This window comes from Strix aluco, chromosome W (genome assembly GCF_031877795.1).
Source record: "Strix aluco isolate bStrAlu1 chromosome W, bStrAlu1.hap1, whole genome shotgun sequence".
NCBI classification, from domain to species: domain Eukaryota; kingdom Metazoa; phylum Chordata; class Aves; order Strigiformes; family Strigidae; genus Strix; species Strix aluco.
This window is the reverse complement of record NC_133970.1, coordinates 6,424,508-6,440,502: the sequence shown is the minus strand read 5'-3', so window position 1 is coordinate 6,440,502 and position 15,995 is coordinate 6,424,508. Positions and strand designations below refer to the sequence as shown.

Below are 15,995 nucleotides of genomic sequence, written 5' to 3'. Positions count from 1 at the left end.
AGCAATTAACTGTTCGGCCCTATACGCCATTCGACAGGGACCTAAAGATACTCCATCAGAATTCCTGGAGAAGCTGCGGGATACCATGAGGCGACACACCCTTAGATCCAGGATCAGAGGTGGGAATACAACAGTTAGTGTCATTATTTATAGGGCAATCAGCACGTGACATTCAAAAGAAGCTGCAGAAGCTGAAACTGCCAGAGAGTAGGAATTTGGAGACCTTCTTGGACAGAGCATGGAGAGTATATAGCAATAAGAGAGGAGGAGATCTGCATCCTGTTGTAGCAAACCCATATACACTACTGATCAGATTAGTACCTGAATTGTCTTGGTTTACCATGCTGGATCTAAAAGATGCCTTGTTTTGCTTGCCTTTGAGCTCCGAAAGTCAGTTATTGTTTGCATTTGAATGGGAAAACCCAGAGTCCAGAAGGAAGATGCAATTAACATGGACTGTGCTACCCCAGGGATTTGTTATGGGAGGATATCGGACTTGCACAACTCTATGAGAGTCATATCAAGCAAAGCCGTTTATTTTTCCAATAGTACATACTTATGCTCTCGCCAAAGCTCTTACTTCATAATTAGCAAATCAGCAATTAGACAGCTATCAACCTTCTCTCCTATCAGCATAAGACCACTCTAACACGTGCTGTGCAGACCAATCACCTTCTTGTTCACGCGCTGTTCACGCGGCGGTAACTTCTCACAGTTCAGTACTTTTCCACAGTTCAGTGTTGCAGCTGTCCGTTGTTTTTCCCTGCCACCTTGGCACAACTCGGCAGTTTCTTATCTTTCTCCCAAGGCCTGTTTCTCATCAAAGCCTAGCTGTTGATTCAGAGGCTGTGCAAGGCTGACAGGCCGATGCCTCCCACAATCCCCCATATGATGACATTGTTGCTGGAACTACAATGTTCAGCAAAAATAAGACACATGTCCTTGGAAAGCAGATGGGTTCTAACAAGTTGAGTCTTTGTAGTGGATAGATAGCCATATATGGGCAGTAGAAACTGATATACTGGTGCTTTTAGATAAGGTAGAGGTGGTAAACCAGTGGGAACCACTCTTGTTATTCAAGAAATTGGCCAAGAGAATCTGCACATGCTCCGGGGAAGAAAACAAGGTGAGAAAGACTACGAGCCTTCCTCCCAAAGACCCCCGGAGACGCCCCCCAGGAGGCAATGCGCAGGTGCAAAGAGAACATAAACTGCTGACACCAGCCTCTAGAACTAACCCAGCCTTACTCATGCATATGTATGTTTGTGTTATGTAATCCAACGAATATGTATATCCACACTCGATAAGTTTTTGGTAAAAGGTGCTGTGGGTGTGTGTTATAAATGCAGAGGCAGAGCCAGAAAATAACTTTTATAAATTTACTGCAATAAGAACAAGTAAAACAAAAAGGCTCGGTACGCTTGAGGAGCAGGGGGGGTTTCTGCTCCGCACCGACGAACACTAGATGGTGCTGCGTCACTCCCTTTTATAGTCCTATCCTAGTCTTCACATGCGCAGCAGGGCCCCTCAAACTTTCCTGGGCTTTCTGGTGTTGCTAGGGGCTTCTGACAGGGGTCCCTCCAGTACTTTTCCACTTGTGCAATAACAGTCCATAGGAGTCTGTGTTTACTGAGGAAAAAAAACTCTCCAAAGCATTTTAACAATAAAACCACGGTAAATCCCCTTTTAACATATATACATTGCAAAATACCAGCAGCACACCTGCTCTCCATATCAACGTCATTATATTTCTTAACATGAATCACTACCATATTCTTCACAGTGTGCAAGCTTTGTGGAGAAAGCCCCTTGCACCCCGGCCGGAGTAAACATACCTGCTTTATAACTCTATTCGAGTTGTAGAGTCTGTTTCCGCAAATCATAAAACACAAATGATGGTTAACGTTAAAACTAAATGTCCTACTTTACTGGTTTCTATACATTAGCAAGGTCAGGAGGTCTTGTAATTTCAAGTATACTTGTAGCAACTTCCCTTCAGGGTGGGGCTGGATATATGAGGTGATCAGATCCCCATGCCCTTGGCCCATCCGCTCAGGGACCGGGTGCTATGCGGAGAAAGAGTTCCGCATCTACAAAGTCTGGAGGTTTAGAGTAGTGGAGGTTTAGAGCACTGTGTCCATGAAGTCTAAGCCGTGCACGGGGCGCTCAGGGCATGCACAGAGTTGGCAGCTCAGCACCCACGGACCCTCCACAGGGGCCGGGGCTGGTGCATGCAGACATCAGGGCGTGCAGGGTCCCCGCTGCCCGGCGGTGCGAGGGGGGCTCCAGCAGGGCTCAGCGGTGGCGGGTTCCAAGGAGTTAAGGGCTGTCCCCGCTCCAGCTCCGCCCCGCCGGTACCAGCGTTTGGAGCGGCAGAGGCGCCGGGCCGCGGCGGGGATCCGGAAGCCGCTGCCGGGCCATAATAGCCGTGCGCCCCGCCCCGCTCCTGCTGCCAGCAACGCCTGGGAGGGGGGGGTGGTGGTGGCGGCAGTGGCTGCGACGGCGCTCCAGCCGTGGGGATGGCCAGCCGCGCCGCGCCTGGCCGGGGACGTCAATGGCGCTGGGTGTGCTCAGCGGGACCGACATGGAATGGGAGAAGCTGCTGCGGCGGCCAGGGGAGGGCAAGGGGGAGGCGGCGGCGGGGCCCTGGCCGGACTGCGAGCGGCTGCGGCCCTCCTCGTACAGGGCGCTGCGCAGCGCCGTCTCCACCCTGGCGCGCATCGACGACTTCTACTGCGAGAAGATCGGAGCCGGTTTCTTCTCCGAGATCTTCAAGGTGTGCGGGGTAGGAGCGGGGATGGCGGTCCCCGAGGCATCCCGCCGGGTTTGGGCATCCTCCGGGAACCACAGCCTTGCCCAGGCCCTCAGTGGGGTGCGGGGGGGGGGGGGGTCTGGGCCCCCTGCCCCAACAGCTGGGAGAGGTCAGGGGGGGTGGGGGCGAGGCGGTGCCATGCAGCGGGTACCTGGGGTGCGGGGAGCCCAATCCACGCCGGGGGTGTTGTGGCTCTGTCCCTCCGTGCAGAGGGAGGGGAGTGTCGGCTCTGTTTACAGCCTGGGAAGACTGAGCGCTCCGAAGCGCTGCGGCGTGGGTCATAACGGGGCCGCATGGGGGGCCGGGGCGCCGATGGGGTGGCGAGCATCCCAGCCCCGGGAACCCCTGTCAAAAGTCTGGAGCCCCGATCCCTCCAAGCCCAGGGTGTGCCTGTGGCGGGGGATGCAGGCAGTGTTTGCAGCCAGTCCGAGGTGGTTTCCAGAGTTCTTGGGCCTGCTCTAGCCTGCGCTGGGCAGGTAGATGTGAAGGGTGCCCCACGGGAGCCTCCCGAAGGTGACCGGGTCTGGGAGAGAGGTGTGATGCTGGAGTGAGGTGTGATGCTGTAGAGCAGTACGGGGGCTGGCCCTCGGCTGGAACCCCTGAGCTGCCTTTGTCCCCTGTCTTTTCTGAGACTGCCAGAGCAGTGATGTCCATGTGTGGCCTGCACCCTGGTCCCTGGTTAGGGGTGCATGGGTGCTGGCAGGGAGCTTGGGGTCCCTACAGCGCAGCAGAGGTGCATGGTGACAATACCCTGCCAGCCCATGCACTACTGCTGGGGCATGAGGGGCTGTGCCCTGCCCTGCTGCTGTCACCAAAATCGGGAATAAACCTCTTAACACCAATATAGCATTACGAAGCAGGCATTCTCTTTATTTCAGCGCTGGATGCATGGGGGGATCACTCCACCTAACTGCATACCGAAAGACAAAGGCACACTCATTATGTACATTTAAAAATGAATATTTATATAATTCCAGAGAAGTACCTGCTTATTTCCAGGGAATCTAATGCATATGTTGAATACCTGCCCATTTCCAGGAAACCTAATGCATACATTGTGAGACTGCCTACACACATGCAGACTTGCTTATCTTGTCAGTACAAAGCATACTGAATTGGGGAAGGGTCGCTCTTTGGAACATAGGCTTGCTTATCTTGTTGGTACAGAGCTTATACGAAGGGGCCCGTTATTGGTATATTAACTAAATTGTTTAAGTTTTTGGTATCACTGCCACAGCTGCCTCTCCCTGTCTGAGGGGAGGTGTGTGCATGTGTTGTTTTCGTCCTTGGCATCACTCAAGGCGCCACAAGGCATCAGGCAAGGTATCGGGCTATGCTTCTAGTGGCTTCATCCCCCTCAAAGAGCAGCTTTGGACTGGGTAGGACCCCCACCACCTCCCACCACAGTTGCTGAGGTCCCAGGCAGTGCTATGCTGCGTCCCCTGTGTGGGACCATGCTCCCATGTGCAGCACGGCTGGGCAGCCACATCCCAGCAGGAACCTGGAGTCCCTTCCCAGCCCTGGTGCCATTCCCCACTCAGCAAGGAGACCCTGAGACCTGGCTCCTCTGCAGCCGCAGGAGAGGTGTCCTGTGAGGGGCAGTGGCAGGCATGCAGAGGAGTCCCCCTCCTCCGTGCTCCCTCATGCCCCTGCAGAGATGTGGCCTCTCTGATGGCCAGGTTCCTGCTATTGATCTCTGGCTTGGAGCACATGGCAGCACCTTGGAGCAGAGGGAGGCATTTAATAATGTCAGGCATGGATATGGCTCTTTAATAATGGATGCTCCTGTGTCTTGGTCAGGCCATGGTCTCTCCTTGCCTTGCTGTTTCTGCTTCCCCAGACCCTGTGGGAGCCACAAAATGCTCCTTCTCCCACCCATTGTTCATGTTCTTGTGGGGCCACTTGCATGTAGGATTTGGGGGAGCAGCGGAACTTGGGGGGTGGGAGCAGGATCAGGTGGCAGGAGTCAACATGTGTGTGTGCCAGAGAGGAGGCAGGGGGGCAGGAGGGGGCCAGATGGGGCTTTGTGCTTGTGCTTGGTTGAGTCCAAGATCTCAGCAGGATCGTGGGGCAGGCCTGGGATCTGAGCTGGGGTTTGGCTGCCTGAGCTTGTGAGGAGTATGTAGCTTGGCAGGGCAGCATGGGACCCGTTTTCCTCCCACCTCCCTTGTTCCTGCTGTGCTTTCTATGGCCATGAGCATTGACGGCTCCTTTGTGTGGCTGCTGGGTCCTGCCTCATTCCAGCCTTAGTGGGCATGGGGGATGGGGAGGGGACCTGGACATGTGTCCCTATGCAGATAGCTCAGTTCTGGTGCACAGCTGAGCCAGGGCCAGGCAGGGTGCTGGGGCACTGGCATGGGCATCTGACTGTGATTCCAGCATTAAAGCCAAAGGGCTCAGCGTCTGAGCCCTGGTGTCCCAAGCTTGCCCCTGAGTTGACCTTTAGCCTGCTCCAGCCAAGCACTTCTCTTGGGAAGGCTGTCCAGAGCAGACAGGAGACACCGGTGATGGAAAGCTGCCCTTTTCCATGGGAGTTGTTCCCTGCCGATCCCCCTCTGTGCTGTAGAGCTGGGCCGTTTCCCTCTGGAGCAGCTGGTTCCCATTGCCTTTCCCTGCACAATTTCAGAGGCACTAGGCCCACCCATTTTCTCAGGTACACAGACATTGCAGCGAGCTGCCTCTCCATCTCCAATAGACTGAGCAGATTGAGCTGGGTGTGTTTGTGCTAGACATTTTCTCTAGCCCTTAAACTACTGTTCCATCTCTTCCCCAAATTTCTCTCTTACTTTCCCATGTGCAGTCTGCAGCAGACGCAGGGGCTGTGGGCAGTATCCTGGCTACACTCTCCCAGGGGTTGTATCCAGAGGTCTTTGCTTATCCAGCTCTGCCCCTTATGCCCCGCTGTTGGACATCCTCCCAGAGATGCTGCTTCCCAGGGCGCAGCCCTTCAGTGTGCTCAGCCCAGCACCCCATTTCCACGGTGCCGGGGTGGGATTAGCAGCTCCCTTTGCTGCTGCCCACCCATCTTTGCTCGCTTCCTTGCCAACCTTTGAGATTTTGCATTTATTCCCAATTTACCAGTGCAACTAATGATATAACTCCCTCCCTCTTATCTGCTGCCCTTCATCAGTGGACCTTGCCTTGTTTTACAAAGGAGGGTGGAGCGGTGTGACACTGACAGCACGAATGGGGAAACTAAGGCAGGTGGGGAGGAAGTGAATTTGCCAAGGTCAGCCAGCTGTGGTGAGGCCAGGAGCAGCCCTGGCCCTGCTGCTGCCATTTAGGAGCCCCGGGCGCTGGAAACGTGCTGACTAGCTGGGGACCTGCTGGCACCTCTCCTGCACTGTCACAGGGTGTGCTCCGGGCTTGCTGGTGAGGGCTGATGATGCCCCACCACCGCAGTGTGATGCCAGCATTGCCCTGACTCCCACTGTGCTTGCAGTGCCACTTCTGAGAGCATGGGAGGTGAGGGCTGCTGACGCTCAAGTGTTCATCGGGAGCAGGTGCTGTGTGCCCTGCTCCTTTTGCTTCCTTGGAGGAAGTATGTCTTGACCAATTCTGTTCTGCTTTTTCTGTGTGGTGAGCAGGTTTTCCAGTCCTTCTTAGTAAAAGACCTGTTGCACTACTGGGATTCTCATGAGCTCAGATGCAGCTGTCTCAGGCAGCTATGGGATTATCAGTGGCATTGCTAGCTCCCTTACTTGCCCTCCTGTCTTTCTCCGCTGGGCTTGCCAGGGGTGAGGGGTGCAAGATGATGTCCCTGCGTGACGGTGCCTTGCCTGCACTGAGATGGGACAAGGGGACGTGCACTGAGTGGGGCAATATGTGAGCCTGGCCCCAGTGCGGAGTGCAGGGGGGCTGGCTGCTGACTTGCGGAAACAGACTCTACAACTCGGAGAGAGTTATACAGCAGGTATGTTTACTCTGGCACCGGGGTGCAAGGGGATTTCTCCACAAAGCTTGCACACCCACCGCACATTTTACCAAAAACCTATAGAGTGTGGATATACATATTCATTGGATTACATAACACAAACATACATATGCATGAGTGAGGCTGGGTTAGTTCTAGAGGCTGGTGTCAGCAGTTTATGTTCTCTTTGCACCTGCGCATTGCCTCCTGGGGGGTGTCTCCGGGGGTCTTTGGGAGGAAGGCTCGTAGTCTTTCTCACCTTGTACTTTTCCCTGGAGCATGCGCATATTCTCTTGGCCAATTTCTTGAATAACAAGAGTGTTTTTCAGCCGGTTTATTCATTCTATCTTATCTAAGAGAACCAATGGAACTTCTACCGTCTGTATATGGCTATCTTTACTCATTACCAAGGCCCAGCTAGTTAGAGCACATCTGTTTCCCAAGGACAAACACATGATATTTTGCTGAACACTGCAGTTCTTGGTAGATTTTCACAGTAAACTGCTTTGTTTTGATGGACACAGTAGTCCTTGGTAAAATTCCACAGAACAGTGTGGGCAAGCAGGATTCTTAGCAATATTCAGAAATACTATAAGTAATACTGTAAGTTGCTATAAGTAAATAAGTTGCTAAGCAGTTTGCTATAAGTAAATAAGTAAATAAGTCTTAAAACTTATTTCTTAAAAATCATTTCTCTGTATCACTGCTGAGACCCCCGGGTGGGGGGGGGGGGGGCAGGTGGGGGCTTTGCCCTGTGTCTAGATGGGAGCATGGGCTGTAGGGAGGGAGCAGGCTGTCTGCTTGCTCTGATTAGCATGCTCTTTAAATAAGACTCTAATTTCCACTGTTAAAAGAGCTCAGATCCCTTGTGCCCAGGCTGGGGCCACAACCAGGCCCATCCCATTCCCCAGCCCTGCACGCTGGCAACAGATGGGATGGGGACCAATGTGCCGCAACACCCCAGCTTGGCTGTGGTACCTCCACGAGGTGCCTGATGGAGGAGCCATGCAGGATGCTGGGGGACATTGGCAAGGGTCAAGGGCTTGCCTGGCTCCTGGGTGGGGGCTGGCATCTTGTCATCTCCCCCGCACCCTGGCGTGGCTGCCAGGCTGAGCTCAGCTCTGGGGAATGCACTGGGATTCCTGGGTGCCATGCCAGAGCGTGGAGAGATGAGGGGGAACATGGTCCTGCTTGGGGAGGCTCTACTGCCTGCTGCCTTCCCCAGACAGCACCAGGGAAGGAAACTCCCTTAGCAAGGGGCTGCATCCTGCCTGGAGTCATGGCATGCTCCCTCCTCTGCTACATCTGTTTCCTGAGGAGGGTGGCCAGGGTGCTGGGCTGCTGCTAGCACCTGGCCTGACTGGATAAACTGGCCAGCGCATGTGGGAGGCCGCAGGGAGCCCAGGGGAGTGTAGCCTCTTCTCTGCCAGCCCGAGCAGGGACTGGCCTTGAGCCACAGAGCATGCAGGGGAGACGGTAGGATGGGGCCTCACAAACGAGCTCAGGGTGCTGAACACCCTTGATGAGGCCATGCCCTGTGTGTGGGGGGCTGTTCTGGGAGCCCCTGGAGCCTTCCCTACCCCTGGGGATGAAGTCCTGGAGCAGGGCACCAGGGCAGGGCTGTGCTGGCTGAGGGCTCCTGGGGTCCCTGGGAGAAAGCCCAGAGAAGGGGCTTTCACCAGACCTTCCCTCCCCCAGGCTGCCTCTCCTCCAGGATTAAGGCATTAGATGTCATATGGCTGCACTTGGACCTGATCCAGCCTACTGCAATAGCAGGAGGCTTATTAATGAGGAATTAAGCCACAGGCACGTCCCAGCTATGTGGGGCTGAGCTGGTGCCTGCCAGGGGCTGTTCCCTGATGCAGGGACACTGCTGCTGGCGGTGACCCGGCCAGCCCCACAGTACATGGCCACCGAGTACCAGTGCTATGTGTGCTGCCTGGCATTCCCATCGTGGGCACGTGGTGCTGGAGCCTCACTGCCCACAGCCATCCTGGTGGGGCTGAGCCTGCCTGCACCATCGAGCCAGGTCCTGGCATCTGGCAGCTGCTGTTGCCAGCCAAACCAAGCAAGCCAGTCCTGACAGTCCCTTGTGGCAATGCGAAGGCAGCGCTGCCACTGGGTGAGCTGGGTTGGGAGCACTGGGTTTGCCAGGCAGCACCCAGCCAGGCAGGGCTGGGGGGTCCCGCTGGCTTCATCTGTGGGGCCAGCAGTGGGGTGCTCCCAGGCAGGTTCTGACCTGGGCTGCTTTGGCCAGGCAGGTCCTCTCCTTAAAGCACACACAGCCACTGTGGCCAGGCTGGGAGCCCCGTTTCTGTGACTGCTGCTGCCTCCAGCTGCCCCGTGTGTGGGGATGGAGTGGAAGGAAAGCAGGGATAGTGGAGATGGTGTGGGGGTGCCCCTTGCTCTGCCTGCTGGTGCAAGTGTGGGCAGGGACCCCCAGGCACTGGGATGGGACTGACAGCAGTGCCAGGCACTGCAAGTGATAGGGTGGGGTGAGCCGTGTGGTGGACATGGGGAGGACCTGGGGTGCCATTAGATGGGTCACCCTGGGTGCACACAGGGCTGGAGGAGTGTGCTCCCTGCAGCAGGGACTGTGCTGTCACCCTGAGACAGGCTCTCTCCAAGCCCAGATGCTTTGTCCAGTGCTCAGCAAGAAGGAGGCAGGCCAGGGGTCCCAGCAGGCTGGCTGGAGCTGCCCTGGAGGTGACGCAGGTGTAACTGGAGCAGGGTGCCCGTGGGCAGGTGGCTGCTGAATTATTCAGAGCCTCTCCATGAATTCAATGAGCTGATGGTGGCACAAAGGGGTTGGCTGGGCTATTGCCTGTTGCTTCTACTCAGCCTGGGGCTGGTTTGGCCTTGGTGCACCCAGGCATGAAGAGGGATCTTCATAAAGACCTAATTTTCCCCCAGGCCCTTTGGTGGTGGGGAGCTGTTGCCCATCCCCTGGGTACTGGATACTGGACAGGTCCCCATCTCTGTGTGCACCCCAGGATGCTCCCTGAAGCGATGCCTGTCATGGGGTGGGAAGAGAGCTCCAGAGGGCCAAGCACATCAGCCTCCCCCCTCTGTGATGGGGACAGGGGCCAAACTGAGAGCAGACTGGGGGCACTGGGGACCCTGCCTCCAGCCAGCCTCCTGTGTTCTTCCTGGGGATGCGACCCCTGGGGCATGGGGCAGGCCAGTGGCTGGCACTGACACAGCAGCTTCAACCAGCATCAACTAAAAAGGAGAAGAGCAGGGAGCTGATGGTAGCGCCGAGGAATGCCTGCACCTTTGTGCACGGCTCAGTGTGTGCTGGGGGGCAGCTGGGACCCATCAGGGTGTCTTCCCCCCCAACTGCTGCTTTGGGGGGATCCCATCCCACCACCAGCACCTGCTCAGGAGGGAACCCCCAGCATCGGCTCAGCCCCCTGGCACGGTGCTGGGGCAGGGGATCCCATGTCCGTCCCTCGCCCCACACATACTGGGGGCTGCCAGAGGACAGGCGTGTCCATGCTTGGCCGTGCTCCCAGCTGCTGTTCCTGGTGGGGGGCCAGGTCCCCAGCTCACATGACAGTGTCAGGCTGGGGATGGCTAATTATACAACCTTGTCTGAGCACTGTGCCTCATGGGGCTGGGGTCGTGCACCAGGGTAGCATTGGCCACCCTCAGGCCTGGTTTGGGGGCAATGTGCCCCCTCTGTCCTCCACCCCATGCTGGTGGGGTCTGGCTGGGTGGTACTGACCTGAAAAAGCTCTCCCTGGTGCGCCCCAATCCTGCACCTGCCTATACTTGCAGTGGGGTTGGGGTCACGGTTTGCAGGAGCTGTCATTGCCTCTCTTGGAGGGCTGGACAGTGTAGTGTAGTGGGGGGAGTGCGACAAGCAGGATGCCCCAGGGAGGATGGAGTTGTGCATCATCGGCATTGGGGGTCCCCCTAACCCTAGCAGTCCCTGAGGTGCCCCATGCCTTGGGTGTGTGGGGTGCTTAGCTCCAACCTCTAGGGCTGGGGGTGGGCGCCAGGTTCAGGCTGGCATCTGGGGGAGCTGTGGAGACATGTGGGGCTCAACCACCCCTGCACCCCCCTCCAGGTGCAGCACCGCCAGTCTGGGCAGATCATGGTGCTGAAGATGAACAAGCTGACCAGCAACCGGAGCAACATGCTTCGGGAGGTGCAGCTGATGAACCGCCTCTCGCACCCCAACATTCTCAGGTAGGACCTGCTATTGGGGCTGGGCAAGCTCCTGGGTCTGGTCCCTGCCGCAGCCATCCTTGGGTCCCCTCTGTCTCACAGGTTCATTGGGGTGTGTGTGCACCAGGGACAGCTGCACGCGCTAACAGAGGTGAGTGGGGTGACAGCCACAAGTCTTGGGGTTCCTGCAGGCAGAGCCTAGGGAGGGGATGGCAATTGCTATGGGGACACTTTCTTGGCCAGTGGCACATGTGCAGGGCAAGGTCTGCTGGGGGGCTGTGCTGTGGGGTGGTTGGAGGATGCGTTGGGGTGAGAGATGGGGATCCAGCTTTATGGGAGGGGGGGGTGCAGTGATGCAATGACCTGGCTCTTTCCATCAGTACATCAACGGTGGGAACCTGGAGCAGCTGCTGGACAGCCCTGTGCCCCTCTCCTGGTCCGTGCGTGTCAAGCTGGCCCTTGACATCGCCTGTGGCCTGCATTACCTGCACTCCAAGGGCATCTTCCACCGTGACCTCACCTCCAAGGTATGGGGCATGCCGCTGCCCTCGTTGTCCCATACACACGTTGCTGCCCGGGCACAGCTGGACGGGGAACAGGAGGCTGCGCTGTGCCCAGGGCATCCTGGGAGCAGTGGCTGGCAAGGCAGGGCTGGTGTGGCAGTGTGACAGGAGTCCTCCTGTGCCCCTAGAACTGCTTGGTGCGCTGCGAGGCCAATGGCTACACAGCTGTGGTGGGTGATTTTGGCTTGGCGGAGAAGATCCCCACCTACAGGTGCGTGGGTAGCATCCACCCGTCCATCTCTGTCCTTGGGGGGTTTACGGCCCATTTGGAGCAGGAGCTGGGGAGGGATGGACATTTGGGGTGCAGCTAGAAGGGCGGGGATGGTGGGAGTGGTCCTCATCGGTGGGGACTCATTAGACAGATGGACACATTTGGGGCTGACTAGGAGGGGATGGAGAAGGGGATGGTGTGGGTGGGGAGACATGAGTTCGTGGGGTGCATGGAGGAGGATTGGCCCAGGAAGGGAGATGGAGATGGTGATTCGGGCTGCCCCAGCGGGAGGATGGGAGGTAGGACAGGGGCAGGAGTCTGCAGGCGGCCCCTGATGTCCCACCATGTCCCCCAGTGAGGGCAGCGAGAAGGAGCCGCTGGCCGTGGTGGGCTCACCGTACTGGATGGCACCTGAGGTGCTGCGAGGGGAGATCTACAATGAGAAGGTGATGCGCCATGGCTGCTGCATGTGGGGCTTTATCCAGGCTTGTGCCGCTGGCGGTTTGCAGGATTTACGGCCCTGGGGGCAGTCTGGCACATGGAGGGAAGGAACTGGGCATCCCTCAGGAGCAAGGTGGCAGGGACCCCGGTATGGCTCCGTGGGGAGGAGGGGGGCTATGGGTTTACAGAAGGGTGGGCACATCGCCTCGGGGCTGTGGGGTCCCCCCCCAGTGACTCCCGGTTCTCTGCAGGCCGATGTGTTCGCGTACAGCATCATCCTGTGCGAGACCATTGCTCGCATTCCCACTGACCCCGACTACCTGCCCTGCACCAAGGTGACTTCCTGGGATAGGGACGGGGAAAGAGGGCAACAGACAGCGGCACTGTGGCTGGGGCCACTTCACCAAACTAGGGGGACCATCCTTCTGCATGGGGCAGAGCCCCATGTGCAGGAGCTGCCCCATGTCTCGGGGCAGGGGTGCTGTGTCCCAAATGTCTCCTGGCAGCAGGTGCTGCTGCCCAGGGAGGGATGTTCTCTGATGATAACTTGTTCTCGAAGCCCAGAGTCAGCCTGGGTGGGAGAAGGGGATGGCTGGATTCAGGCAGAGAGCAGGAGGGATCTGTGTCCCAGCATCCCCCAGCCTTGATCTAATTTGGGGTGCTGCCAGGTCTGCAGCCCTGGGTGACATGCAGTCAGTGCCGTGGGTGTGGGAGGCCAGCCACCCTGGGTCTTCTGAGCTATGTGGTGCTCTGGGGGACCCGGTCTCACACTTCCTCCTTTCCCTGCAGGATTTTGGCCTGGACGTCACCGCTTTCCGCACCATGGTGGGAACTGAGTGCCCGGCAGCCTTCCTCCAGCTTGCTTTCCACTGCTGCAGTGTGAGCCTCCCATCTTCACTGCCAGGGCAGCCAGGCAGGACAGGCAGCCTTGCCTGTACAGAGGGAGAGGCAGGGAGCTGCCTTTGCTGGGCAGGGCACCCTGGGGTGCCGGGGGGGGAATGCAGACCTCACAGGGAACCCCTCCTGTCCGCAGATGGAGCCCACCTCCCACCTCTCGTTCCTGGAAATCACGCAGTGCCTGGAGGGCGTCCTGCAGCACCAGCCCAGCACCGAGGGCACTGGGGCCACCCTTTTTGGCGTCGGGGAGAGCCTGCCCACACCTGGGACGGCAGCCACACTCAATGGTACATGGGCACCCCAAAGACCCACTCGTGTGCCCGTGCCCAGGGGTAGCTGGGAGGGCAGCCAGCTGTGCTGAGCAGTTGCCCCTGTGTGAGCTGGGGACACAGCACCTGCAGCCGGACCAGTGCCTGTCCTGCAGCCAGTCCAACATGTTCCCCCCCAAATCGCTGGCCCTACTGCAGCCGCTGGAGCCTTACAGCAGGGCCAGGACCAAGGAGCTGCCACCCTGTGTCAACTCCTTCTCCCAGTGCGAGGACCTGAAGGGAGGGAAGATCAGGCTCTTTGACATGCTGAGCAAGTCAGTCATCTTGCTCACCTTTGACCTGCCACCCCTTGCCCTGCTCCAGCTCAGCACCCCTGTGACACCCAAGCCTGCTGTGGAGGTGCAGTGTGACTTCTTGTCCTTCACTGCCACCCCCCACAAGTGCCACTCTCTGCCTGCCTCCCCCGAGCTGCCCTGCTGAGGGGGCCTGGCACTGGGCATGGGGTCCCCCTGTCCCACCGCCAGCCCCCTGCCCTCCTCCCCCTGCTTTGGGGACGAGCCTCCCCCCCCCAGCCCCGGGGTGGAGGAGGGGATGGACTGTGGCCCTGACAGCCCCAAGCTGCCGCAGCCTCCCCCACCACCCCCCAACAGCAACTTAATCCACACGGCAGCCTTGGGTGCCTGACCCTGGGAGCTGGAGCCATGATCCCTCAACAGGCTCCTCTTCAACAACCACCACGTGGTGGTGAGTAAACCCCTGGCTTGGGGCAGCAGGCTGGAGCGTGGCCTCTCCGAGCTCAGCATCCCCTGTGCGACAACACTGGAGCAGATGAAGTGCATAGCCATGCTGCCTGGGCACAGCTCTGGCACCGTGCTGAAGCAGGATGAGGTGCTGTCCTGCCCTGGCTGCTGCCTGGGTCCCTTCAGCTTCATCTCCATCTGCCACCAGCCAGCACCCAGCCTGCCCAGCTACCAGAACCTCAGCTGCAAGGCTAAGAGCCTCCTCACCCATGACCAGGGCTGCCACCAGAATGCCCTGGGGCCAGTGCTGATGGAGTCCAGCCTGAAGCTGCCAGAGGCACAGTCCTAGTGCTGGACCCCTGGGGAGTGGGGCTGTGTCTGGCTGCCCCTCGGACCCGCCTGTGGCCACAGAACTGGGCAGGTACGGGAGCCCGGTGCATCCCTGCAGTGTATCCTTGCTCGCTCAGCGCTTCGTAGCCGCTGGTGGCCATGGTGCCCTAGGCTGTGGCCGCCATGGTGCTGCTCAGGCACCTGTCCCACCAGGATCAGCTTCAGGGGTCTGCAGAGAGCCCCAGGGGCAGGCTGGGTCCCTGCTGGGGACTGAAGTGCAATAACACCCCTTCCCTGGGCATGCTCCAGTGCTGCCCTGGGCAGCAGGGCTGGTCCCCTGCAGGGCCCCCCGGGATTCAAGCCCTGGATGAGGGACCACCCTTCCCCAAAGGTTCACCTCTCTGCGGGTTCTTGCCAAGGGGTGTGCAATGAGCCAGGAGCCCCCCATGGCCCCCCAGGCCATGGGGTGTGCGGGGCTGTGCTGGGGCAGAGGGGTCAGTGTGTGTATGTGTGTGTTGGGGGACCCTGTGGGGCTAGTGGGTGTCCCCATGCTTCCTCACAAGCATGGGGAGTGTACCCAGTTCCTGACATGGGGAGAGGAGTGCAGGGCCTGGGAGAGGGATGATGCCCATGGGGCAGTGTCCAGGGAGGATTGCCAGCACTGGAGTTGCCCCCTGCCTGCCCAATTATGGGGGCTGGGTGCTGAGCCAGTATGGTGCCCTGTGTCACCCCAGCACACAGGGTCAGGAGTGGGGTGCTGGCAGAGGGGCCAGGGTGCCATCCTGCCTGGTATCCCACCCCAGAGCCTCACAGGTGGCTGGAGGTGAAGGGGATGGTGGACAGCATGGACAGGTTGCCTGGCCCCTGGCAAGGTTGGGGGCCGGCTTTCCGCCCTCCCACACAATGCACTGGTGAATGCAAAACTCTTGTGGAGTTCTTTACTATTAATAATAATTGCTAGTAATATATACCCAGCTTATTTAAAGTGTTCAATAAAAACTGAATGTTCCAGCAACCTGGGCTGCCACTTTGTCTCTGGAATGCATGTTGGATGGGGAGGGGAGCCCCACCCCCAGAGGGTGGCATGGGCTTGCCCAGGGCTTCTGGTGTCCCCCCTCAGGGACCATGAACCAGCCTGGCTCAGCCACAGGTCTTAACACCCCTGAATTGACCATTTCAGTTGAAACGGCTTCAGTCAAATTCCCATTTATTATTTAGGTTCATTGGGTTCGTGCCCTTGAGTCCATGTTTATGGTGGTACACAAGAAAGCAAAGAGCAGACAAGCTGTGTCTCTTTATTGCTACAAAGTGGGTTCAGCCAGCAGATAAGACAGTGATACATGCCACCTCCAAAACACCTGCCTTTAACACCCTTTTGCTCTTCAAGCAGGCTAATTCACATAGCAATTAATCAACTATATATGGCACACATGACCCCATAAGAAACTGACAGTGTCTTTGTCTCGTTGAACATGACTTCCTCTGCTCTTGCCTGGCTGCCGTGTTACATCAGGGCTATTTTGCTTAATGCACATGCACATGTGAAGTAAATCCTGATGATTTGTCTCGCAAAGGATCAGTCCGCTGCAAGTGCTGGAGTTGCTTTTGCTTTTGAAAGGCTCTATCACATAATACAATCCTAAAGG

At 57.8% G+C, this 15,995-nt stretch overlaps 1 pseudogene; it reads left to right on the top strand.

Annotated features, from left to right (window-relative positions):
* Positions 1–2,449: 2,449 nt before the first annotated feature.
* Positions 2,450–15,364, top strand: LOC141917726 (dual specificity testis-specific protein kinase 1-like; annotated as a pseudogene).
* The last annotated feature ends 631 nt before the right edge of the window (positions 15,365–15,995 follow it).